The sequence below is a fragment of the Pleurodeles waltl genome, chromosome 6 (assembly GCF_031143425.1).
Source record: "Pleurodeles waltl isolate 20211129_DDA chromosome 6, aPleWal1.hap1.20221129, whole genome shotgun sequence".
Classification (NCBI taxonomy): domain Eukaryota; kingdom Metazoa; phylum Chordata; class Amphibia; order Caudata; family Salamandridae; genus Pleurodeles; species Pleurodeles waltl.
Window position 1 is genome coordinate 385,777,232 of NC_090445.1, and position 27,788 is coordinate 385,805,019.

Consider the following 27,788-nt stretch of genomic DNA (forward strand, 5'->3'; position numbering starts at 1 on the left):
GACTTCTAGCAGGCATTATTTTTCAAAATTGCAGACAAATTAAAAATGAATTTTGTATTGGAGGAACAATCACAGCACACAAGAGGTACAATCTACTTTAGAGGAATAGCATATTTGGCTAAGGCCTTTGTGTGATGATGCTATCCTTTTGCCATTTATATGAGTTATATTTTATTCAATTTGGTTGATCAACATTTTTTGCAGCTCTTCAATTTATGGCTATTCATGCGACTATACTGTTTTTATTATTCTTGTTATTTAGCAAATTTCTTTTTGAATACACTGATGTGAATGCATAGTTCACAAGTCAGCACATCATAATGCAGTGAAACGAATCGTCCCGAAGGCGATGTGATCCTAGGGACCCGGAGGAGTCAGACAGGAAGATTCTGAATAGAAGTGAATAATCTTTAGCAAGCGCCATCTTTAATCTGAGTTTAATTTTTCCTTTCAGTGTAATGATTTAAAAAAGATAATGCAGTTGCTCGAGGTGAGGCTCGAACTCACAACCTCGGCATGGCTCAGTGCAAGTATTGCTGTATAAGTACCGCGCGCTAATCGATTGCGCCACTGGAGCTCACACATACACCATGAGTCCACCTGCGTGACCTAGAGGTGACTTAATAGACGACAGGATCGTCATCAACATACCGTATGCAAGATCAGCTCACATGCAAACATGTTACCCTGATTACTACAATTACAGTGGAACCGGAAAAGATTCTATAATTGTCCTGTAACATAAAATTCAGTCTTTTGAAAACCACATTCAATTATATCTCGTCAGTTCCGACAAAGTCTAGGGGAATCTAATTGTTATGTCTCATAAGCACAAAGGAGGAATTTAGCCAGAAAATGATATGTTGGACCCAAGTTGGGGGAAGGTGGGTAGTTGGATATCTTACTTCAACTGTTTTCATTTTAGCTACAGACTAGTGTCAACAGAGTACCTCGTGTGTACAAATGCTTTAAATCATGTTACAGGGTGGATGAAGTGGGTGAGTGGTTAAGGTGGCGGACTGCCCATACAGTGTGCTCTGCATGTGTGGATACAAATCCCACCATCGTCAAAGTCCGATCATGTTGGTTTTTGAAGGTCAGCACTGCTCCCAGTATAATTACGCTCTCTTTCGAGACACATCCAGAAATCGTTAGATGATCCCATCTGGCTAATCCATTGTAGCAAATACATTAAATAAAATAGAGGGTGTTGTGTTTATTAGAAAGTTAGTCTTTCATGGAGAGCCCAGAAGAATGTCTTTCCTTCAAGCATGGCCTTCTACTTAGTTTGGATATCTGGAAGGAATAGAAAGCAGCTCTTACTACTAAAGTGTCAGCTGTTTGAAGAGCCATTTATTTATGTCTGCCCTGCACTGACATATCCCTTCTGATGAGCAGTTTCCTGTAAATGTCTCAGATTGCAGAGATACTAACTACTGATATCCATATCCTGAGTAATGTGAGTTCTTTAATATTCTCCTAAGAATATAGAGTTTTGCCACCTTCCACGAAAAGTGCCTTAAGAATGTAGTTTAATGTGTGCCTATATGTTGACATTCATAAGTACATAGGTTTCCACTCATACTCTGAAACTCACAGCTGGCCACATTCTGCCTTAAGACTACATATGGCACTCTGAGATATGGAAATCCTCCGGCTTTGTAGCTCAGTGGCAAAGCACGGATTTTTTGGAACCAGGGGACACGAGTTCAATCCTCATCAGGATCTTCTGTTTATCTTTTAAATCTTAACTCTTTTCAAGTTATTTCACCTAGGAATCACACCTCGTTTTAAGCTTGCTTATTGTCAACGTTCCCTTTTCTACTTTTATCTTAGCAAGAAGACTTGAATAATACCAGAGAACTACGACTCATTCGTCTCCCCTTCCGATTGCCTGACAAACGCCTGACAAACGCTGTTCTCACCCTGCTAGGCAAAACCAGATAATAACTCAATGTTTACCGTCCCTTGGAAAGGTTGAGCGAGTATCTGACCTCTCTTTCTGCTCAATCTGCTTCCACATAACGAGCGTTATAGGGCTCGAGCAGTGGCACCTTGGAGATTTTAATTTCTTTCCTCTCAAAACACTATAGCTCCCAGATACCTCGGCTCTCAGGAAAATGAGGTGAATCCTCAAAACCCCAGCCACCCCTCACCATAAACTTCCTTTTCTCATGCTCTCTGTTCAAATGATACAACTTATCTTGTACTTAAAGTGAAAGTGAATGCAGGCAGACTTGTTTCATAGATTTGGTGACCTTGATTGGTTGGGGTGGATAAAGAAGTGAACCTGGTGTCTCAAGAAGTAGAATCAGGATGGGGATGAGGAAAAGAGAAATTGAGCATGGACCACAATCACAGGTTAGAGAAATACGTGTCATGAATGAAATCATTTTAAAAAGTTGACTTCTAGCAGGCATTATTTTTCAAAATTGCAGACAAATTAAAAATGAATTTTGTATTGGAGGAACAATCACAGCACACAAGAGCTACAATCTACTTTAGAGGAATTGCATATTTGGCTAAGGCCTTTGTGTGATGATGCTATCCTTTTGTCATTTATATGAGTTATATTTTATTCAATTTGGTTGATCAACATTTTTTGCAGCTCTTCAATTTATGGCTATTCATGCGACTATACTGTTTTTATTATTCTTGTTATTTAGCAAATTTCTTTTTGAATACACTGATGTGAATGCATAGTTCACAAGTCAGCACATCATAATGCAGTGAAACGAATCGTCCGAAGGCGTTGTGATCCTAGGGACCCGGAGGAGTCAGACAGGAAGATTCTGAATAGAAGTAAATAATCTTTAGCAAGCGCCATCTTTAATCTGAGTTTAATTTTTCCTTTCAGTGAAATGATTTAAAAAAGATAATGCAGCTGCTCCTGGTGAGGTTCGAACTCACAACCTCGGCATGGCTCAGTGCAAGTACTGCTGTATAAGTACTGCGCACTAACCGATTGCGCCACTGGAGCTCACACATACACCATGAGTCCAACTGCGCCACCTAGAGGTGACTTAGTAGACGACAGGATCGTCATCAACATACCGTATGCAAGATCAGCTCACATGCAAACATGTTACCCTGATTACTACAATTACAGTGGAACCGGAAAAGATTCTATAATTGTCCTGTAACATAAAATTCAGTCTTTTGAAAACCACATTCAATTATATCTCGTCAGTTCCGACAAAGTCTAGGGGAATCTAATTGTTATGTCTCATAAGCACAAAGGAGGAATTTAGCCAGAAAATGATATGTTAGACCCAAGTTGGGGGAAGGTGGGTAGTTGGATATCTTACTTCAACTGTTTTCATTTTAGCTACAGACTAGTGTCAACAGAGTACCTCGTGTGTACAAATGCTTTAAATCATGTTACAGGGTGGATGAAGTGGGTGAGTGGTTAAGGTGGCGGACTGCCCATACAGTGTGCTCTGCATGTGTGGATACAAATCCCACCATCGTCAAAGTCCGATCATGTTGGTTTTTGAAAGTCAGCACTGCTCCCAGTATAATTACGCTCTCTTTCGAGACACATCCAGAAATCGTTAGATGATCCCATCTGGCTAATCCATTGTAGCAAATACATTAAATAAAATAGAGGGTGTTGTGTTTATTAGAAAGTTAGTCTTTCATGGAGAGCCCAGAAGAATGTCTTTCCTTCAAGCATGGCCTTCTACTTAGTTTGGATATCTGGAAGGAATAGAAAGCAGCTCTTACTACTAAAGTGTCAGCTGTTTGAAGAGCCATTTATTTATGTCTGCCCTGCACTGACATATCCCTTCTGATGAGTAGTTTCCTGTAAATGTCTCAGATTGCAGAGATACTAACTACTGATATCCATATCCTGAGTAATGTGAGTACTTTAGTATTCTCCTAAGAATATAGAGTTTTGCCACCTTCCAAGAAAAGTGCCTTAAGAATGTAATTTAATGTGTGCCTATGTGTTGACATTCATAAGTACATAGGTTTCCACTCATACTATGAAACTCACAGCTGGCCACATTCTGCCTTAAGACTACATATGGCACTCTGAGATATGGAAACCCTCCGGCTTTGTAGCTCGGTGGCAAAGCACTGATATTTTGGAACCAGGGGACACGAGTTCAATCCTCATCAGGGTCTTCTGTTTATCTTTTAAATCTTAACTCTTTTCAAGTTATTTCACCTAGGAATCACACCTCGTTTTAAGCTTGCTTATTGTCAACGTTCCCTTTTCTGCTTTTATCTTAGCAAGAAGACTTGAATAATACCAGAGAACTACGACTCATTCGTCTCCCCTTCCGATTGCCTGACAAACGCTGTTCTCACCCTGCTAGGCAAAACCAGATAATAACTCAATGTTTACCGTCCCTTGGAAAGGTTGAGCGAGTATCTGACCTCTCTTTCTGCTCAATCTGCTTCCACATAACGAGCGTTATAGGGCTCGAGCAGTGGCACCTTGGAGATTTTAATTTCTTTCCTCTCAAAACACTATAGCTCCCAGATACCTCGGCTCTCAGGAAAATGAGGTGAATCCTCAAAACCCCAGCCACCACTCCCCATAAACTTCCTTTTCTCATGCTCTCTGTTCAAATGATACAACTTATCTTGTACTTAAAGTGAAAGTGAATGCAGGCAGACTTGTTTGATAGATTTGGTGACCTTGATTGGTTGGGATGAATAAAGAAGAGAACCTGGTGTCTCAAGAAGTAGAATCAGGATGAGGATGAGGAAAAGAGAAATTGAGCAGGGACCACAATCACAGGTTAGAGAAATACGTGTCATGAATGAAATCATTTTAAAAAGTTGACTTCTAGCAGGCATTATTTTTCAAAATTGCAGACAAATTAAAAATGAATTTTGTATTGGAGGAACAATCACAGCACACAAGAGCTACAATCTACTTTAGAGGAATAGAATATTTGGCTAAGGCCTTTGTGTGATGATGCTATCCTTTTGCCATTTATATGAGTTATATTTTATTCAATTTGGTTGATCAACATTTTTTGCAGCTCTTCAATTTATGGCTATTCATGCGACTATACTGTTTTTATTATTCTTGTTATTTAGCAAATTTCTTTTTGAATACACTGATGTGAATGCATAGTTCACAAGTCAGCACATCATAATGCAGTGAAACGAATCGTCCCGAAGGCGATGTGATCCTAGGGACCCAGAGGAGTTAGACAGGAAGATTCTGAATAGAAGTAAATAATCTTTAGCAAGCGCCATCTTTAATCTGAGTTTAATTTTTCCTTTCATTGAAATGATTTAAAAAAGATAATGCAGTTGCTCCAGATGAGGCTCGAACTCACAACCTCAGCATGGCTCAGTGCAAGTACTGCTGTATAAGTACCGCGCGCTAACCGATTGCGCCACTGGAGCTCACACATACACCATGAGTCCAACTGCGCCACCTAGAGGTGACTTAGTAGACGACAGGATCGTCATCAACATACCGTATGCAAGATCAGCTCACATGCAAACATGTTACCCTGATTACTACAATTACAGTGGAACCGGAAAAGATTCTATAATTGCCCTGTAGCATAAAATTCAGTCTTTGGAAACCACATTCAATTATATCTCGTCAGTTCCGACAAAGTCTAGGGGAATCTAATTGTTATGTCTCATAAGCACAAAGGAGGAATTTAGCCAGAAAATGATATGTTGGACCCAAGTTGGGGGAAGGTGGGTAGTTGGATATCTTACTTCAACTGTTTTCATTTTAGCTACAGACTAGTGTCAACAGAGTACCTCATGTGTACAAATGCTTTAAATCCTGTTACAGGGTGGATGAAGTGGGTGAGTGGTTAAGGTGGCGGACTGCCCATACAGTGTGCTCTGCATGTGTGGATACAAATCCCACCATCCTCAAAGTCCGATCATGTTGGTTTTTGAAGGTCAGCACTGCTCCCAGTATAATTACGCTCTCTTTCGAGACACATCCAGAAATCGTTAGATGATCCCATCTGGCTAATCCATTGTAGCAAATACATTAAATAAAATAGAGGGTGTTGTGTTTATTAGAAAGTTAGTCTTTCGTGGAGAGCCCAGAAGAATGTCTTTCCTTCAAGCATGGCCTTCTACTTAGTTTGGATATCTGGAAGGAATAGAAAGCAGCTCTTACTACTAAAGTGTCAGCTGTTTGAAGAGCCATTTATTTATGTCTGCCCTGCACTGACATATCCCTTCTGATGAGTAGTTTCCTGTAAATGTCTCAGATTGCAGAGATACTAACTACTGATATCCATATCCTGAGTAATGTGAGTACTTTAATATTCTCCTAAGAATATAGAGTTTGGCCACCTTCCAAGAAAAGTGGCTTAAGAATGTAGTTTAATTTGTGCCTATATGTTGACATTCATAAGTACATAGGTTTCCACTCATACTCTGAAACTCACAGCTGGCCACATTCTGCCTTAAGACTACATATGGCACTCTGAGATATGGAAACTCTCCGGCTTTGTAGCTCAGTGGCAAAGCACTAATTTTTTAGAACCAGGGGACACAAATTCAATCCTCATCAGGTCTTACGTTTATCTTTTAAATCTTAACTCTTTTCAAGTTATTTCACCTAGGAATCACACCTCGTTTTAAGCTTGCTTATTGTCAACGTTCCCTTTTCTGCTTTTCTCTTAGCAAGAAGACTTGAATAATACCAGAGAACTACGACTCATTCGTCTCCCCTTCCGATTGCCTGACAAACGCCTGACAAACGCTGTTCTCACCCTGCTAGGCAAAACCAGATAATAACTCAATGTTTACCGTTCCTTGGAAAGGTTGAGCGAGTACTCTGACCTCTCTTTCTGCTCAATCTGCTTCCACATAACGAGCGTTATAGAGCTCGAGCAGTGGCACCTTGGAGATTTTAATTTCTTTCCTCTCAAAACACTATAGCTCCCAGATACCTCGGCTCTCCTGGAAAATGAGGTGAATCTTCAAAACCCCAGCCACCACTCACCATAAACTTCCTTTTCTCATGCTCTCTGTTCAAATGATACAACTTATCTTGTACTTAAAGGGAAAGTGAATGCAGGCAGACTTGTTTGATAGATTTGGTGACCTGGATTGGTTGGGGTGGATAAAGAAGGGAACCTGGTGCCTCAAGAAGTAGAATCAGGATGGGGATGAGGAAAAGAGAAATTGAGCATGGACCACAATCACAGGTTAGAGAAATACGTGTCATGAATGAAATCATTTTAAAAAGTTGACTTCTAGCAGGCATTATTTTTCAAAATTGCAGACAAATTAAAAATGAATTATGTATTGGAGGAACAATCACAGCACACAAGAGCCACGATCTACTCTAGAGGAATAGCATATTTGGCTAAGGCCTTTGTGTGATGATGCTATCCTTTTGACATTTTTATGAGTTATATTTTATTCAATTTGGTTGATCAATATTTTTTGCAGCTCTTCAGTTTATGGCTATTCATGCGACTATACTGTTTTTATTATTCTTGTTATTTAGCAAATTTCTTTTTGAATACACTGATGTGAATGCATAGTTCACAAGTCAGCACATCATAATACAGTGAAACGAATCGTCCCGAAGGCGATGTGATCCTAGGGACCGGAGGAGTCAGACAGGAAGATTCTGAATAGAAGTAAATAATCTTTAGCAAGCGTCATCTTTAATCTGAGTTTAATTTTTCCTTTCAGTGAAATGATTTAAAAAAGATTATGCAGTTGCTCCCGGTGAGGCTCGAACTCTCAAGCTCAGTGCAAGTACTGCTGTATAAGTACCGCGCGCTAACCGATTGCGCCACTGGAGCACACACATACAACATGGGTCCAACTGCGCCTCCTAGAGGTGACTTAGTAGACGACAGGATCGTCATCAACATACCGTATGCAAGATCAGCTCCCATGCAAACATGTTACCCTGATTACTACAATTACAGTGGAACCGGAAAAGATTATATAATTGTCCTGTAACATAAAATTCAGTCTTTTGAAAACCACATTCAATTATATCTCGTCAGTTCCGACAAAGTCTAGGGGAATCTAATTGTTATGTCTCATAAGCACAAAGGAGGAATTTAGCCAGAAAATGATATGTTGGACCCAAGTTGGGGGAAGGTGGGTAGTTGGATATCTTACTTCAACTGTTTTCATTTTAGCTACAGACTAGTGTCAACAGAGTACCTCGTGTGTACAAATGCTTTAAATCCTGTTACAGGGTGGATGAAGTGGGTGAGTGGTTAAGGTGGCGGACTGCCCATACAGTGTGCTCTGCATGTGTGGATACAAATCCCACCATCGTCAAAGTCCGATCATGTTGGTTTTTGAAGGTCAGCACTGCTCCCAGTATAATTACGCTCTCTTTCGAGACACATCCAGAAATCGTTAGATGATCCCATCTGGCTAATCCATTGTAGCAAATACATTAAATAAAATAGAGGGTGTTGTGTTTATTAGAAAGTTAGTCTTTCATGGAGAGCCCAGAAGAATGTCTTTCCTTCAAGCATGGCCTTCTACTTAGTTTGGATATCTGGAAGGAATAGAAAGCAGCTCTTACTACTAAAGTGTCAGCTGTTTGAAGAGCCATTTATTTATGTCTGCCCTGCACTGACATATCCCTTCTGATGAGTAGTTTCCTGTAAATGTCTCAGATTGCAGAGATACTAACTACTGATATCCATATCCTGAGTAATGTGAGTACTTTAATATTCTCCTAAGAATATAGAGTTTTGCCACCTTCCAAGAAAAGTGCCTTAAGAATGTAGTTTAATGTGTGCCTATATGTTGACATTCATAAGTACATAGGTTTCCACTCATACTCTGAAACTCACAGCTGGCCACATTCTGCCTTAAGACTACATATGGCACTCTGAGATACGGAAACCCTCCGGCTTTGTAGCTCAGTGGCAAAGCACTGATTTTTTGGAACCAGGGGACACGAGTTCAATCCTCATCAGGGTCTTCTGTTTATCTTTTAAATCTTAACTCTTTTCAAGTTATTTCACCTAGGAATCACACCTCGTTTTAAGCTTGCTTATTGTCAACGTTCCCTTTTCTGCTTTTATCTTAGCAAGAAGACTTGAATAATACCAGAGAACTACGACTCATTCGTCTCCCCTTCCGATTGCCTGACAAACGCTGTTCTCACCCTGCTAGGCAAAACCAGATAATAACTCAATGTTTACCGTCCCTTGGAAAGGTTGAGCGAGTATCTGACCTCTCTTTCTGCTCAATCTGCTTCCACATAACGAGCGTTATAGGGCTCGAGCAGTGGCACCTTGGAGATTTTAATTTCTTTCCTCTCAAAACACTATAGCTCCCAGATACCTCGGCTCTCAGGAAAATGAGGTGAATCCTCAAAACCCCAGCCACCACTCACCATAAACTTCCTTTTCTCATGCTCTCTGTTTAAATGATACAACTTATCTTGTACTTAAAGTGAAAGTGAATGCAGGCAGACTTGTTTGATAGATTTGGTGACCTTGATTGGTTGGGGTGGATAAAGAAGTGAACCTGGTGTCTCAAGAAGTAGAATCAGGATGGGGATGAGGAAAAGTGAAATTGAGCAGGGACCACAATCACAGGTTAGAGAAATACGTGTCATGAATGAAATCATTTTAAAAAGTTGACTTCTAGCAGGCATTATTTTTCAAAATTGCAGACAAATTAAAAATGAATTTTGTATTGGAGGAACAATCACAGCACACAAGAGCTACAATCTACTTTAGAGGAATAGCATATTTGGCTAAGGCCTTTGTGTGATGATGCTATCCTTTTGCCATTTATATGAGTTATATTTTATTCAATTTGGTTGATCAACATTTTTTGCAGCTCTTCAATTTATGGCTATTCATGCGACTATACTGTTTTTATTATTCTTGTTATTTAGCAAATTTCTTTTTGAATACACTGATGTGAATGCATAGTTCACAAGTCAGCACATCATAATGCAGTGAAACGGATCGTCCCGAAGGCGATGTGATCCTAGGTACCCGGAGGAGTCAGACAGGAAGATTCTGAATAGAAGTAAATAATCTTTAGCAAGCGCCATCTTTAATCTGAGTTTAATTTTTCCTTTCATTGAAATGATTTAAAAAAGATAATGCACTTGCTCCAGGTGAGGCTCGAACTCACCTCGGCATGGCTCAGTGCAAGTACTGCTGAAGAAGCACCGCGCGCTAACCGATTGCGCCACTGGAGCTCACACATACTCCATGAGTCCAACTGCGCCACCTAGAGGTGACTTAGTAGACGACAGGATCGTCATCAACATACCGTATGCAAGATCAGCTCACATGCAAACATGTTACCCTGATTACTACAATTACAGTGGAACCGGAAAAGATTCTATAATTGTCCTGTAACATAAAATTCAGTCTTTTGAAAACCACATTCAATTATATCTCGTCAGTTCCGACAAAGTCTAGGGGAATCTAATTGTTATGTCTCATAAGCACAAAGTAGGAATTTAGCCAGAAAATGATATGTTGGACCCAAGTTGGGGGAAGGTGGGTAGTTGGATATCTTACTTCAACTGTTTTCATTTTAGCTACAGACTAGTGTCAACAGAGTAACTCGTGTGTACAAATGCTTTAAATCCTGTTACAGGGTGGATGAAGTGGGTGAGTGGTTAAGGTGGCGGACTACCCATACAGTGTGCTCTGCATGTGTGGATACAAATCCCACCATCGTCAAAGTCTGATCATGTTGGTTTTTGAAGGTCAGCACTGCTCCCAGTATAATCACGCTCTCTTTCGAGACACATCCAGAAATCGTTAGATGATCCCATCTGGCTAATCCATTGTAGCAAATACATTAAATAAAATAGAGGGTGTTGTGTTTATTAGAAAGTTAGTCTTTCATGGAGAGCCCAGAAGAATGTCTTTCCTTCAAGCATGGCCTTCTACTTAGTTTGGATATCTGGAAGGAATAGAAAGCAGCTCTTACTACTAAAGTGTCAGCTGTTTGAAGAGCCATTTATTTATGTCTGCCCTGCACTGACATATCCCTTCTGATGAGTAGTTTCCTGTAAATGTCTCAGATTGCAGAGATACTAACTACTGATATCCATATCCTGAGTAATGTGAGTACTTTAATATTCTCCTAAGAATATAGAGTTTTGCCACCTTCCAAGAAAAGTGGCTTAAGAATGTAGTTTAATTTGTGCCTATATGTTGACATTCATAAGTACATAGGTTTCCACTCATACTCTGAAACTCACAGCTGGCCACATTCTGCCTTAAGACTACATATGGCACTCTGAGATATGGAAACTCTCCGGCTTTGTAGCTCAGTGGCAAAGCACTAATTTTTTAGAACCAGGGGACACAAATTCAATCCTCATCAGGTCTTCTGTTTATCTTTTAAATCTTAACTCTTTTCAAGTTATTTCACCTAGGAATGACACCTCGTTTTAAGCTTGCTTATTGTCAACGTTCCCTTTTCTGCTTTTCTCTTAGCAAGAAGACTTGAATAATACCAGAGAACTACGACTCATTCGTCTCCCCTTCCGATTGCCTGACAAACGCCTGACAAACGCTGTTCTCACCCTGCTAGGCAAAACCAGATAATAACTCAATGTTTACCGTTCCTTGGAAAGGTTGAGCGAGTACTCTGACCTCTCTTTCTGCTCAATCTGCTTCCACATAACGAGCGTTATAGAGCTCGAGCAGTGGCACCTTGGAGATTTTAATTTCTTTCCTCTCAAAACACTATAGCTCCCAGATACCTCGTGTTAGAAATGGGGTCTTTGGTTGACAGTCAGGTTACCCCCTGTTCAAGCAAGGACCCTCACTCTAGTTAGGATAAAAGAGAATCACCCTCAGCTAACCCCTGCTTACCCCCTTGGTAGCTTGGCAGAGCAGTAGGCTTAACCCCAGAGTGCTGGGCGTAAAGTATTTGTACCAACACACACAGTAACTTAATGAAAACACTACAAAATGACACAACACCAGTTTAGAAAAATAGGAAATATTTATCTAGACAAAACAAGACCAAAACGACAAAAATCCAACATACACAAGTCAAGTTATGATTTTTTAAAGGTTTAAAATAAAAAGAATCTTTAGGTAGTTGTAACACCACACTAGCGCTGCTAGCGTGAAAATGTACCTGGTTTGCGTCAAAAATAACCCCGCACGGGCGGTGTGCGTCGAAAGTAACCCTGCACGGCTGTGTGCGTCGAAAACAACTCGGCACGGCGGTGCGCGTTGAAAAAGCCAGCCACACGACGATCCGAAAGTCCCGCGGCGCAGGGTGCGATCTCTCAGCCTCCGTCAGCGATGCTGCGCGTCGTTTCTCCTGCTCCGGGCGTCGTTTTTTTCGGTCGCGTTTCCTGCGGCGTCGTTTCTCAGCTGCGGAACCGGCGTCGCGTCGTTTTCTCAGCCGCGATCGGATTCGCGTCGATCTTTTCTCCGCACGGTGCTCGGTGCGTGTATTTTTGTCCTTAGGCTGCCAGCCTCTCCTTTCAGGGTCCCAGGAACTGGAAGGGCACCACAGAGCAGAGTAGGGGTCTCTCCAGAGACTCCAGGTGCTGGCAGGAAGAAGTCTTTGCTATCCCTGAGACTTCAACAACAGGAGGCAAGCTCTACATCAAGCCCTTGGAGATTTCTTCTTCAAGATGGAAGGCACACAAAGTCCAGTCTTTGCCCTCTTACTCAGGCAGAAGCAGCACTGCAGGAAAGCTCCACAAAGCACAGTCACAGGCAGGGCAGCACTTGTTCCTCAGCGATCAGCTCTTCTCCAGGCAGAGGTTCCTCTTGATTCCAGAAGTGTTTCTAAAGTTTGTAAGTTTGGGTGCCCTTCTTATACCCATTTTAGTCTTTGAAGTCACCTTCCTTCAAAGGGGACTCACACCTTCTTGTGAAATCCTGCCTTGCCCAGGCAAGGCCTCAGACACACACCAGGGGGCTGGAGACAGCATTGTCAGAGGCAGGCACAGTCCTTTCAGATGAGAGTGACCACTCCACCCCTCCCTCCTAGCAGAGATGGCTAATCAGGAAATGCAGATCACACCCCAGCTCCCTTTGTGTCACTGTCTGGTGTGAGGTGAAAAACAACCCAACTGTCAAACTGACCCAGACAGGGAATCCACAAACCAGGCAGAGTCACAGAATGGTTTAAGCAAGAAAATGCTCACTTTCTAAAAGTGGCATTTCCAAACGCACAATCTTAAAATCAACTTTACTAAAAGATGTATTTTTAAATTGTGAGTTCAGGGATCCCAAACTCCACATGTCCATCTACTCTCTAGGGGAATCTACACTTTAATCATATTTAAAGGTAGCCCCCATATTATCCTATGAGAGAGAGACAGACCTTGCAACAGTGAAAACGAAATTGGCAGTATTTCACTGTCAGGACATATAAACCACATTACTATATGTCCTACCTTATCCATACACTGCACCCTGCCCTTGGGGCTACCTAGGGCCTACCTTAGGGGTGCCTTACATGTAAGAAAAGGGAAGGTTTAGGCCTGGCAAGTGGGTACACTTGCCAAGTCGAATTTACAGTGTAAAAATACACACACAGACACTGCAGTGGCAGGTCTGAGACATGATTACAGAGCTACTTATGTGGGTGGCACAACCAGTGCTGCAGGCCCACTAGTAGCATTTGATTTACAGGCCCTGGCACCTCTAGTGCACCTTACTAGGGACTTACTAGTAAATCAAATATGCCAATCATGGATAAACCAATCACATACAATTTCACACAGAGGGCATATGCACTTTAGCACTGGTTAGCAGTGGGAAAGTGCTCAGAGTTCAAAAGCCAACAGCGACAGGTCAGAAAAAAATAGGAGGCAGGAGGCAAAAAGACTGGGGATGACCCTGCATAAGCAAAAGTCCAACACCTCGGCTCTCAGGAAAATGAGGTGAATCTTCAAAACCCCAGCCACCACTCACCATAAACTTCCTTTTCTCATGCTCTCTGTTCAAATGATACAACTTATCTTGTACTTAAAGGGAAAGTGAATGCAGGCAGACTTGTTTGATAGATTTGGTGACCTGGATTGGTTGGGGTGGATAAAGAAGGGAACCTGGTGCCTCAAGAAGTAGAATCAGGATGGGGATGAGGAAAAGAGAAATTGAGCATGGACCACAATCACAGGTTAGAGAAATACGTGTCATGAATGAAATCATTTTAAAAAGTTGACTTCTAGCAGGCATTATTTTTCAAAATTGCAGACAAATTAAAAATGAATTATGTATTGGAGGAACAATCACAGCACACAAGAGCCACGATCTACTCTAGAGGAATAGCATATTTGGCTAAGGCCTTTGTGTGATGATGCTATCCTTTTGACATTTTTATGAGTTATATTTTATTCAATTTGGTTGATCAATATTTTTTGCAGCTCTTCAGTTTATGGCTATTCATGCGACTATACTGTTTTTATTATTCTTGTTATTTAGCAAATTTCTTTTTGAATACACTGATGTGAATGCATAGTTCACAAGTCAGCACATCATAATACAGTGAAACGAATCGTCCCGAAGGCGATGTGATCCTAGGGACCGGAGGAGTCAGACAGGAAGATTCTGAATAGAAGTAAATAATCTTTAGCAAGCGTCATCTTTAATCTGAGTTTAATTTTTCCTTTCAGTGAAATGATTTAAAAAAGATTATGCAGTTGCTCCCGGTGAGGCTTGAACTCTCAAGCTCAGTGCAAGTACTGCTGTATAAGTACTGCGCGCTAACCGATTGCGCCACTGGAGCACACACATACAACATGGGTCCAACTGCGCCTCCTAGAGGTGACTTAGTAGACGACAGGATCGTCATCAACATACCGTATGCAAGATCAGCTCCCATGCAAACATGTTACCCTGATTACAACAATTACAGTGGAACCGGAAAAGATTCTATAATTGTCCTGTAACATAAAAATCAGTCTTTTGAAAACCACATTCAATTATATCTCGTCAGTTCCGATAAAGTCTAGGGGAATCTAATTGTTATGTCTCATAAGCACAAAGGAGGAATTTAGCCAGAAAATGATATGTTGGACCCAAGTTGGGGGAAGGTGGGTAGTTGGATATCTTACTTCAACTGTTTTCATTTTAGCTACAGACTAGTGTCAACAGAGTACCTCGTGTGTACAAATGCTTTAAATCCTGTTACAGGGTGGATGAAGTGGGTGAGTGGTTAAGGTGGCGGACTGCCCATACAGTGTGCTCTGCATGTGTGGATACAAATCCCACCATCGTCAAAGTCCGATCATGTTGGTTTTTGAAGGTCAGCACTGCTCCCAGTATAATCACGCTCTCTTTCGAGACACATCCAGAAATCGTTAGATGATCCCATCTGGCTAATCCATTGTAGCAAATACATTAAATAAAATAGAGGGTGTTGTGTTTATTAGAAAGTTAGTCTTTCATGGAGAGCCCAGAAGAATGTCTTTCCTTCAAGCATGGCCTTCTACTTAGTTTGGATATCTGGAAGGAATAGAAAGCAGCTCTTACTACTAAAGTGTCAGCTGTTTGAAGAGCCATTTATTTATGTCTGCCCTGCACTGACATATCCCTTCTGATGAGTAGTTTCCTGTAAATGTCTCAGATTGCAGAGATACTAACTACTGATATCCATATCCTGAGTAATGTGAGTACTTTAATATTCTCCTAAGAATATAGAGTTTTGCCACCTTCCAAGAAAAGTGCCTTAAGAATGTAGTTTAATGTGTGCCTATATGTTGACATTCATAAGTACATAGGTTTCCACTCATACTCTGAAACTCACAGCTGGCCACATTCTGCCTTAAGACTACATATGGCACTCTGAGATATGGAAACCCTCCGGCTGTGTAGCTCAGTGGCAAAGCACTGATTTTTTTGGAACCAGGGGACACGAGTTCAATCCTCATCAGGTCTTCTGTTTATCTTTTAAATCTTAACTCTTTTCAAGTTATTTCACCTAGGAATCACACCTCGTTTTAAGCTTGCTTATTGTCAACGTTCCCTTTTCTGCTTTTATCTTAGCAAGAAGACTTGAATAATACCAGAGAACTACGACTCATTCGTCTCCCCTTCCGATTGCCTGACAAACGCCTGACAAACGCTGTTCTCACCCTGCTAGGCAAAACCAGATAATAACTCAATGTTTACCGTCCCTTGGAAAGGTTGAGCGAGTATCTGACCTCTCTTTCTGCTCAATCTGCTTCCACATAACGAGTGTTATAGAGCTGGAGCAGTGGCACCTTGGAGATTTTAATTTCTTTCCTCTCAAAACACTATAGCTCCCAGATACCTCGGCTCTCAGGAAAATAAGGTGAATCTTCAAAACCCCAGCCACCACTCACCATAAACTTCCTTTTCTCATACTCTCTGTTCAAATGATACAACTTATCTTGTACTTAAAGGGAAAGTGAATGCAGGCAGACTTGTTTGATAGATTTGGTGACCTGGATTGGTTGGGGTGGATAAAGAAGGGAACCTGGTGCCTCAAGAAGTACAATCGGGATGGGGATGAGGAAAAGAGAAATTGAGCATGGACCACAATCACAGGTTAGAGAAATACGTGTCATGAATGAAATCATTTTAAAAAGTTGACTTCTAGCAGGCATTATTTTTCAAAATTGCAGACAAATTAAAAATGAATTATGTATTGGAGGAACAATCACAGCACACAAGAGCCACGATCTACTCTAGAGGAATAGCATATTTGGCTAAGGCCTTTGTGTGATGATGCTATCCTTTTGACATTTTTATGAGTTATATTTTATTCAATTTGGTTGATCAATATTTTTTGCAGCTCTTCAGTTTATGGCTATTCATGCGACTATACTGTTTTTATTATTCTTGTTATTTAGCAAATTTCTTTTTGAATACACTGATGTGAATGCATAGTTCACAAGTCAGCACATCATAATACAGTGAAACGAATCGTCCCGAAGGCGATGTGATCCTAGGGACCCGGAGGAGTCAGACAGGAAGATTCTGAATAGAAGTAAATAATCTTTAGCAAGCGCCATCTTTAATCTGAGTTTAATTTTTCAATTCAGTGAAATGATTTAAAAAAGATAATGCAGTTGCTCCAGGTGAGGATCGAAGTCACAACCTCTGCATGGCTCAGTGCAAGTACTGCTATATAAGCACCGCGCGCTAACCAATTGCGCCACTGGAGCTCACACATACACCCTGCTACCAACTGCGCCACCTAGAGGTGACTGAGTAGACGACAGGGTCTTCATCAACATACCGTATGCAAGATCAGCTCACATGCAAACATGTTACCCTGATTACTACAATTACAGTGGAACCGGAAAAGATTCTATAATTGTCCTGTAACATAAAATTCAGTCTTTTGAAAACCACATTCAATTATATCTCGTCAGTTCCGACAAAGTCTAGGGGAATCTAATTGTTATGTCTCACAAGCACAAAGGATAAATTTAGCCAGAAAATGATATGTTGGACCCAAGTTGGGGGAAGGTGGGTAGTTGGATATCTTACTTCAACTGTTTTCTTTTTAGCTACCGACTAGTGTCTACAGAGTACCTCGTGTGTACAAATGCTTTAAATCCTGTTACAGGGTGGATGAAGTGGGTGAGTGGTTAAGGTGATTGACGGCCCATACAGTGTGCTCTGCATGTGTGGATACAAATCCCACCATCGTCAAAGTCCGGTCGTGTTGGTTTTTGAAGGTCATCACTGCTCCCAGTATAATTACGCTCTCTTTCGAGACACATCCAGAAATCGTTAGATGATTCCATCTGGCTAATCCATTGTAGCAAATACATAAAAAAAAATTGAGGGTGTTGTGTTTATTAGAAATGTAGTCTTTCATGGAGAGCCCAGAAGAATGTCTTTCCCTCATGCATGGCCTTCTACTTAGTTTGGATATCTGTAAGGAATAGAAAGCAGCTCTTACTACTAAAGTGTCAGCTGTTTGAAGAGCCATTTATTTATGTCTGCCCTGCACTGACATATCCCTTCTGATGAGTAGTTTCCTGTAAATGTCTCAGATTGCAGAGATACTAACTTCTGATATCCATATCCTGAATAATGTGAGTACTTTAATATTCTCCTAAGAAAATAGACTTTTGCCACCTTCCAAGAAAAGTGCCTTCAGAATGTAGTTTAATATGTGCCTATATGTTGACATTCATAAGTACATAGGTTTCCACTCATACTATAAAAATCACAGGGAGCTACATTCTGCCTTAAGTCCACATACGGCGCTTTCAGACATGGAAACCCTCAGGGTTTGTAGCTCAGTGGCAAAGCACTGGCTTTTTAAACCCAGGGGACACAAGTTCAATCCTCATCAGGGTCTTCTGTTTATCTTTTAAATCTTAACTCTTTTCAAGTTATTTCACCTAGAAATCACACCTCGTTTTAAGCTTGCTTATTGTCAACGTTCCCTTTTCTGCTTTTATCTTAGCAAGAAGACTTGAATAATACCATAGAACTACGACTCATTCGTCTCCCCTTCCGATTGCCTGACAAACGCCTGACAAACGCTGTTCTCACCCTGCTAGGTAAAACCAGATAATAACTCAATGTTTACCGTTCCTTGGAAAGGTTGAGCGAGTACTCTGACCTCTCTTTCTGCTCAATCTGCTTCCACATAACGAGCGTTATAGGGCTCGAGCAGTGGCACCTTGGAGATTTTCAATTCTTTCCTCTCAAAACACTATAGCTCCCAGATACCTCGGCTCTCAGGAAAATGAGGTGAATCCTCAAAACCCCAGCCACCACTCACCATAAACTTCCTTTTCTCATGCTCTCTGTTCAAATGATACAACGTATCTTGTACTTAAAGTGAAAGTGAATGCAGGCAGACTTGTTTGATAGATTTGGTGACCTTGATTGGTTGGGGTGGATAAAGAAGGGAACCTGGTGCCTCAAGAAGTAGAATCAGGATGGGGATGAGGAAAGCAGAAATTGAGCATGGACCACAATCACAGGTTAGAGAAATACGTGTCATGAATTAAATCCTTTTAAAAAGTTGACTTCTAGCAGGCATAATTTTTCAAAATTGCAGACAAATTAAAAATGAATTTTGTATTGGAGGAACAATCACAGCACACAAGAGCCACAATCTACTCTAGAGGAATAGCATATTTGGCTAAGGCCTTTGTGTGATGATGCTATCCTTTTGCCATTTTTATGAGTTCTGTTTGATTCAATTTGGTTGATCAATATTTTTTGCAGCTCTTCAGTTTATGGCTATTCATGCGAATATACTGTATTTATTATTCTTGTTATTTAGCAAATTTCTTTTTGAATACACCGATGTGAATGCATAGTTCACAAGTCAGCACATCATAATACAGTGAAACGAATCGTCCCGAAGGCGATGTGATCCTAGGGACCCGGAGGAGTCAGACAGGAAGATTCTGAATAGAAGTAAATAATCTTTAGCAAGCGCCATCTTTAATCTAAGTTTAATTTTTCCTTTCAGTGAAATGATACAAAAAAGATAATGCAGTTGGTCCAGGTGAGGATCGAACTCACAACCTCGGCATGGCTCGGTGCAAGTACTGCTGTATAAGTACCGCACGCTAACCGATTGCGCCACTGGAGCTCACCATGCACCCTGCTTCCAACTACGCCGCCTAGAGGTGACTGAGTAGACGACAGGATCTTCATCAACAAACCGTATGCAAGATCAGCTCACATGCAAACATGTTACCCTGATTACTACAATTACAGTGGAACCGGAAAAGATTCTATAATTGTCCTGTAACATAAAATTCAGTCTTTTGAAAACCACATTCAATTATATCTTGTCAGTTCCGACAAAGTCTAGGGGAATCTAATTGTTATGTCTCATAAGCACAAAGGAGGAATTTAGCCAGAAAATGATATGTTGGACCCAAGTTGGGGGAAGGTGGGTAGTTGGATATCTTACTTCAACTGTTTTCATTTTAGCTACAGACTAGTGTCAACTGAGTACCTCGTGTGTACAAATGCTTTAAATCCTGTTACAGGGTGGATGAAGTGGGTGAGTGGTTAAGGTGGCGGACTGCCCATACAGTGTGCTCTGCATGTGTGGATACAAAACCCACCATCGTCAAAGTCCGATCATGTTGGTTTTTGAAGGTCAGCACTGCTCCCAGTATAATTACGCTCTCTTTCGAGACTCATCCAAAAATCGTTAGATGATCCCATCTGGCTAATCCATTGTAGCAAATACATTAAATAAAATAGAGGGTGTTGTGTTTATTAGAAATGTAGTCTTTCATGGAGAGCCCAGAAGAATGTCTTTCCCTCAAGCATGGCCTTCTACTTAGTTTGGATATCTGTAAGGAATAGAAAGCAGCTCTTACTACTAAAGTGTCAGCTGTTTGAAGAGCCATTTATTTATGTCTGCCCTGCACTGACATATCCCTTCTGATGAGTAGTTTCCTGTAAATGTCTCAGATTGCAGCAATACTAACTACTGATATCCATATCCTGAGTAATGTGAGTACTTTAATATTCTCCTAAGAAAATAGAGTTTTGCCAACTTCAAGAAAAGTGCCTTAAGAATGTAGTTTAATTTGTGCCTATATTTTGACCTTCATAAGTACATAGGTTTCCACTCATACCATGAAACTTGATAGAGCGTTCCGTACTAGTAATTTACCTATATTTGGACGCTCTTTAGGCCGATGAATCTTTTGGCTAAGTGGGACTCTCTTCACCCGAGATCAGTCAATTTAATGTAATCGATAATCAATAACGAACATAAGCAATACCCTGATCAACATAACACTTAACAATTAACCTAGAATACATTTCGGCGAACCCTGACCTTTCAGTCAGGAATAACCACACCAGTTTTATTCAAAGTTAGTGAATTTATTTCCCTATATTAACAAAGCTAGCACAATATAGATGTGTCTCAACACCAAATGATATACGTAAATGAACATTAATAGCTGTCCATAACGGCGGAACAGGTGCAATCTATGCAGCATTTGAATAACAAGGCATTCGATAATAGCAATGCAAATCACTAATACTATAATCTGTAATGAGCTTATTGCATACATTTAGTCAGCATAACAAGGTCTCAAATTGCATCGTGCAACAAAAGGAATCCTCATCTAACCTCAAATTAGAATCGGCATGTGGGACTTCATGCAAAAACAATTTTTAACAACATTAATTTGGAAAACTCCTAGCTAGGGCGCTTGTCAAAAATCAGCAGTTGGTCACCTAAAAGAAACACAATGCAATTGTACAATTTCCTTTCATATTTACCAATTACAATCAGCATTCAAGGAAGTCTTCGTCTCACAGGTACCGTTTCTCGATCAGCATGGGACAGGGCAAAGGGGCAGGGGTGGACGGGGCAATTGCCTCACGGCGGCAAAATAAAACTACTACTTCATGCAAAGGGATCAAAGTTAAAGTCTCTAGGGCAAGAATCATTTAAAGTCTCTTTCTCTCGATAAGAGAAAGCATCAGAGTCTCTTTCAAAATGGCGTCGCAGCAAGGTGGGCCATAATAGCTGCAATGTCCTGCAAAATGGCGGGTATCGAGCTGGTAACGGCTGCAATGGCTGCTAATGGCTATAATGTCCGGATAATGGCTATTTTCTTCTCGTGCACCTGGTTTAAATAGACAACAGTTCAAATCCAGTAGGGTCTTCCATTGGAGGGTTCATAGTTTGGCTCCAAATTATCCAATCAAAAACAACAGTTCTCAAGCTTTTACTTAAGCATACATTATCCTTGGAGACGGGTACGTAAGTTGCAACATTTTATACCAATTAACTCACTTTCAGAGCTTCCATTGTCCGCACCTGCAGATTGACCTTGGAGCAAAGAGAAAAATGCCAGGCTGGCACGAAACCTTAAGATAAGCATGTGAACGATCTCAGTGGAAAAGTACAGCTTCAAGCAAAAATACACGTTTATTAGCACATTGGAAAAATACGAGCATCTAAATCGTGAGATCAGACAACTAGGCCGAAGCCTGCACTAAAGTTATGCTAAGCTAAAACATTTCAAACAAGCAAATCATAGCACACGTTTACGATTATGTCGGATTAGTGCACTTCTAATACATCACGTTATATAAAGCACGCTTATAAATGTTGGCAAACTACTCTAAGGGCACATTTTGTCCCCGTACAATCTTTATTAGTTCGGTTAAAGTCACACATGATTATTTCACTCTACGTTTATGCGCTAAATAAATGTAAAACCTTCATTTCTGCTTCATCAATCCCTCCTCTGATGACTACTTGTCATCACACAAACTATTCCCACAAATTGTATTCCATTAAAATTCTGTCAGTTCTCTTTTCCTTTTAGTTCCCCTAGTTTTCGCTTTGTATTCTTCTGCCATTCTTTTCATAATTTTCTCTTCCTTCCTTCTCTTAATTCTTGCCATAATCATTATTATTCCCCTTTTTATTCCCCAAATTCCAAAGATACAAATCAATACTATTAATATTCCCTGTATTATTTTTAGTAATATTCCATTCCAAATTCCCCCAATCCAATTTCCCACTGAAGCAAGTCCTTTTCCAACCTTCTCCCACACTCCTGGTTCTTTCAATTCCTTCAAATCTGCACTCTCTTTTGTTAGATTAGCAAGCATAGTTTTAATTTTCACACTGTTGTCGGGAATATACGTGCAACAGTGGCGCGCACCAAGCATTTTGCAAACGCCGCCATCCTTTGCTAAAAGAATGTCTAAGGCAAGCCTATTTTGAAGAGTCATAGCTCTTTCCGCTGCAAGTTCAGCATCTATCAGGATTATAGCACCTGAAAACTTTGTCAACATGTTATCCACTATAGTAGACAACTTTCTTATTTTGATGGAATTCAACACAACTCCCAATGAAGGAATCATGGCTCCAAATATATCTCCTACCACAGCAGCTGCGGTCTCTCTTTTCTGGATACGATGGGATCCAGATGTCTTTGGAATCATCGATAGGTCGTCCAGCTGATAAACCTTTGGGAACACTATACCCAAGTAACATCTCCCCCACCATCCTTTCGGAAGACGATAATAGGCATTATACCCACAAATGTAATATACACCTGGTATGACAGGGTCAAGTCCGTTCATCATGAATGTCCATTTGGCCTTAAAGATAAACGTATGTTTACACTCACTCGCTCCTACGAAAATGTTATCATAATAAGATTCACCTCAATATATACAAAATTTCCCTACATGCCAAGCATCTAAAGCTATTCTCCCTTGTGTTTTTATTGCGGCAAAATCATAATGATCTACTGAAGTCCTCTTACTTAGCTCCTTTTCTAATTTCGCATTCATTTGTGCCCTTCTATCATCTGTTCGATCTAAAAAGCTTATTTCTACTGCAGAGAGCGAGCAGGTAAGGTTTTCCCTATGAGCGTGAGCCGTTTCAAAAGGTTGCATTGGCTCGAAAAATTCCCTCATTATTTTAGCATCCAAATCTTTAGCAATCTGGCTTAGCTGCGCTATTATAGGAACATATGCAAAGGTAACATCATAATTCGAGTAAAAATACTGTATGTTTGTCTGACCATAAAATCTAGAAGTTACTATACTACAGGTAATCCCGTATGTAAGAGGCATGTGGTGATAAGTCACCCCTTCCTTTACTGATGTCGGTATCTGTGTACACACATAACAATCTTTCGCATCCATAGTCTCAACATATTCTGTTAGCAAGCGATAGAAAACGTTATACGAAAGTTCCTTCTTGTCATGCAAGTGTCTCTCATCTAATTCTAATCTCTTCAATGCGGTTAGTTCAGTGGCAGTAACAGGAGCAAAAGTAGAAGCATCAATTCTCTCATTCTCACCCTTTCCACGTGTAGCGAGCACTATTCCCACTATTATTAGTACACATGCAATTATCAAGCCTATACACGCATATTTACAATATTTCATTCGACTGTTTTGTGTAGCCATGATCTGTATAGAATCAGAGAGTTAGAAGCACCTATAAAGAAACTATTTAGCAATTCAGTTACAAAGCTGAACGAGCGCAATGTTCACATAGTTTTCTTCAAGAGGCCAGTCACTTATCGGTTAGCAGCATTTGTCTCAATTCGGCAATAACTCAGTCCTTTTTTTTTTTTTTTTTTTTTTTTTTTTCAAAGTTCAATCAATAACTCAGTCTTTTATCGGTTCAGCAAATGTCTCATCCGGTTTAGCAATGTCTCAGCTGGTTGTATCACGTTAAATTGTAGCAAGCAATGTCATTTATCACCCTTTCAATCAACACTGTCCATAAAACTTTTCTTTTCTATTGGTATCTCTTCTTCTTCGTTCTCGAGGCTTAGAGATACAAATTCGTCAGTCCAATCGTCATTGACTGCATACGCCCATTCTGGACCGGAATATCTCCTGTTCGGTATCCTTTTCCTTTTCAATTTTGCTTCTCTGTTCGATTCTGCTTCGCTGGTACTTTCCTCTTTGGCCAAGTCTTTTCCTTCACTTGAGGTTGGTACCACGACAGTCACTTCCTTTCTTTTCTCTTTCACTTTTGGCCTTTCTCCGTCGTTCAAATTTTCTTTAGTTCTTAGTTTTATTGGTGATATACTTAGTCTCCTCTTTGCACCGTGTCCATTTGATGGACCTGCGATCTTTTCTGTGGAAGTTGGAACAGTTTCGTTCTGTTCTGCCTTATCCCCTCCTTCTGGGGAATCGATCACGTTCTCTTTTTCTTTTTCTGTATCGTCTGCTTCTGGGAAAGCCCTCCTCTGATCAGGCTCTCCTGCCTTCTCACCTCTTTCGAGCCCTTCGTCACCGTTACTTTCGTCAGGCTCTTTATCACTTTCAGCTGCTTCAGGCTCTTTGTCACCTTCAGCTGCTTCAGGCTCTTTGCTACCCTCAGCTGCTTCAGGTTCTTTGTCACCTTCAGCTGCTTCGTCGCTGTCTGAGGTTTCTCCTTGGTCTTCCCCAAGTGAGTCTGTTGCTTCGTCCTCAGAGAATATTTCCCTCTCTCCTGTTTCTGCCTGTTCGCTTTCAGTTCGGTTTTGCTCTGTCTCAGCGCTCAGCACTGTTTCATCAGGCACTGGCAGTTTCAGCGCTTCAACTTCCTCATCTGTGGGACACAACACTTTCTTTGTGTGACTGGCGTGAATCCAGTTGGGAACTCCCGCACACTTCACAGCGGTAGTTGTGGTCAGGATCACTTGGAAAGGGCCTTTCCAGCGGGGTTCCAGACACGACTTCCTCACGTGCTTCTTTACCACGACCCAGTCACCTGCTTTCAGTGGGTGTCCTGGACCTTGGATCGGTGGCAAGGTGGTCGCTTCCACCTGGTGAGGGAAAGAGCGGACCACGTCAGCCAGACCTTTGCAGTAGTCTAACACCATATCATCTGTAATATTCAAAAGCGCGTTTGCGGGAACTGCAGGAAGTCTCATAGCCCTGCCCATGAGAATTTCGTGCGGAGACAATCCAGTCTTTCTGTCAGGGGTGTTTCTCATTGACATTAACACCAAAGGCAATGCGTCAGGCCATTTCAAATTTGTCGATGCACATATTTTCGCCATTCTTGATTTCAGTGTACCATTCATCTGCTCCACCAGTCCTGAGGCTTCTGGGCGATAGCTACAATGCAGTTTTTGCTCAATGTTCAGCGCTGCGCAAAGTAACTTTATCACCTCGTTATTGAAGTGACTTCCTCTATCTGATTCTAAAGAGATCGGGAATCCGAAACGTGGTATTAACTCCCTCAACAAAAGTTTTGCAACTGTAAGGCTGTCATTTCTACGTGTGGGGTATGCTTCAATCCAGTGACTAAAAATGCACACAATCACCAACACATACTTTAGACCTCCATGCACAGGCATCTCAATGAAGTCCATCTGCATCCTACTAAACGGGCCACTCGCCCTACCAATGTGGCTCGCGTTCACAACCGTTCCCTTCCCTGGGTTCATCTGCTGGCAAATGACACATCGATGGCAAACTGCTTCTGCAGCTTGACGGAATCTGGGGTTAAACCAATCAGTTTTGAACAATCTTATCATGGCATCTCTCCCTAGGTGAGCCTGCCCATGATAGAACCGCGCTAGCTGCGATAAGAGACTATTTGGCAAAACAAATTTTCCCTCATTTGAAACCCATAACTCATCTGGTCTCTTTAAACATTGTGATTTAATCCAGGAATCTCTTTCGTCCTCCCTGACGTTATTCTGTAATGCTTTTAGTTCATCTATTGTATCTACGACCTTCAAGGCAAATGCTTCAGCTGGTTCGAGTTCTGGTTCACTTATTGAATTCCATTCATCTCTGAGTAATATACAGTTCAAGGCACAAAATCTTGCGACTTGATCCGCATATGCATTTCCCAGAGAGACATAGTCCTGTCCTTTTGTATGAGCACTACACTTTACCACTGCTACTTCGGCTGGCATTTGAATGGCGTGTAACAATTCCCTTATTCTCTCCCCGTTTTTCACTGGGGATCCTGAAGAAGTCAGGAAACCTCTCTGTGACCATAGTTGGCCAAAGTCGTGCACAATTCCAAACCCGTACTGACTATCAGTGTAAATGGTAACTTTCATCAATGTAGACAATTGGCATGCTCTTGTAAGGGCTACAAGTTCTGCTACTTGTGCAGAATAGACTCCTTGAAGCCAGGACGCTTCCAAGACACCTGTTACAGTACATACAGCATACCCTGCTTTCAAAATTCCCATCCCATCTCTTAGACATGAACCATCAACAAAAACAATTTGGTCATTTTCATCAAGCTTAGTATCCTTAATGTCAGGTCGAGGTTTTGTGCAAAATTCAGTCACCTGAAGGCAGTCATGCTCGACGTCTTCAGCGTTCTCAATTTCAGCATTTTCACCGGGAAGCAAGGTTGCTGGATTCAACGTAGTGCACCTTTTCAGCTGCACATTCGGTGAGCCCAGAATTATTGTTTCATACCTTGTGAGTCTTGCTCCAGTCATGTGTTGCGTTCGGGATCAGGTCAAAAGTATCTCAACTGAGTGAGGGACCATGACTGTTACTGGGTGTCCCATCACTATTCCTTCACTCTGAGTGAGGCTGATACCAACTGCTGCTACGGCGCGCAAACACCCTGGAAGTGCTGCTGCGACCGGATCCAAAGTAGCTGAAAAATACGCTACTGGTCTGTTTATGCCACCATGGGCTTGAGTCAAGACAGACAAAGAACATGCATCACGTTCATGACAAAACAATGTGAAAGGCTTTGTGTAATCAGGCATACCTAAAGCTGGAGCCCTGCACATGTATTCTTTCAATTCAATAAAAGCATCCATCTCATCTCCTTTCAGCTCAATTTGATCCAAGGCATCCTTCTGGGTCAGTTTCAGTAGAGGCTTCGCTAGGGTTGAGAAGTTGGGAATCCACTGACGACAGTAGCTCACCATTCCCAAAAACTTCCTCACCTCCCTCCTTGTCTTTGGTGGACTCATTTGAAGTACACTTGTTATTCTTTCCTTCATTATTCTTCGTGACCCTTTCTCTATCTGGTGACCCAAGTTTTTCACTTTCTTCTGACAGAACTGCAACTTGGAAGGAGACACCTTGTGTCCATTCCTTCCCAAATGGTTCAACAAAGCAATGGTGTCGGCTGTGCAGCCACTTTCTGTCTTTGATGCAATCAGTAAGTCATCGATGTACTGTACTAGGGTTGACTCGAATGGCAATTCTAATGCTTCCAAGTCTTTCTTTAGAATCTGATTGAAAATTGACGGTGACTCAGAAAACCCTTGAGGAATTCGACACCAACTGTAAACTCTGTCTAAGAATTTGAAACAAAAGAGAAATTGGCTGTCCTCATGAAGAGGCACCGAGAAGAATGCTTGTGACAAGTCGATGACTGAGAACCACTCAGCATCGCAAGGGACTTGAAACATTATCACAGCTGGATTCGGTACGACAGGGCAGCATTTTATT

The 27,788-nt window shown here is 41.2% G+C and overlaps 3 non-coding genes across 3 annotated transcripts; all 3 read right to left on the minus strand.

Annotated features, from left to right (window-relative positions):
- Nucleotides 1–482: 482 nt before the first annotated feature.
- TRNAI-UAU (transfer RNA isoleucine (anticodon UAU)) lies at nucleotides 483–577 on the minus strand. Its single transcript has 2 exons — nucleotides 540–577; nucleotides 483–518 (listed from the first exon to the last, which is right to left on the minus strand). It is a non-coding gene; the product is annotated as a tRNA-Ile (tRNA).
- A 4,701-nt stretch (nucleotides 578–5,278) lies between these two features.
- On the minus strand, nucleotides 5,279–5,373 carry TRNAI-UAU (transfer RNA isoleucine (anticodon UAU)). Its single transcript has 2 exons — nucleotides 5,336–5,373; nucleotides 5,279–5,314 (listed from the first exon to the last, which is right to left on the minus strand). It is a non-coding gene; the product is annotated as a tRNA-Ile (tRNA).
- A 14,020-nt stretch (nucleotides 5,374–19,393) lies between these two features.
- Nucleotides 19,394–19,488, minus strand: TRNAI-UAU (transfer RNA isoleucine (anticodon UAU)). The gene is made up of 2 exons: nucleotides 19,451–19,488; nucleotides 19,394–19,429 (listed from the first exon to the last, which is right to left on the minus strand). It is a non-coding gene; the product is annotated as a tRNA-Ile (tRNA).
- Nucleotides 19,489–27,788: the final 8,300 nt, after the last annotated feature.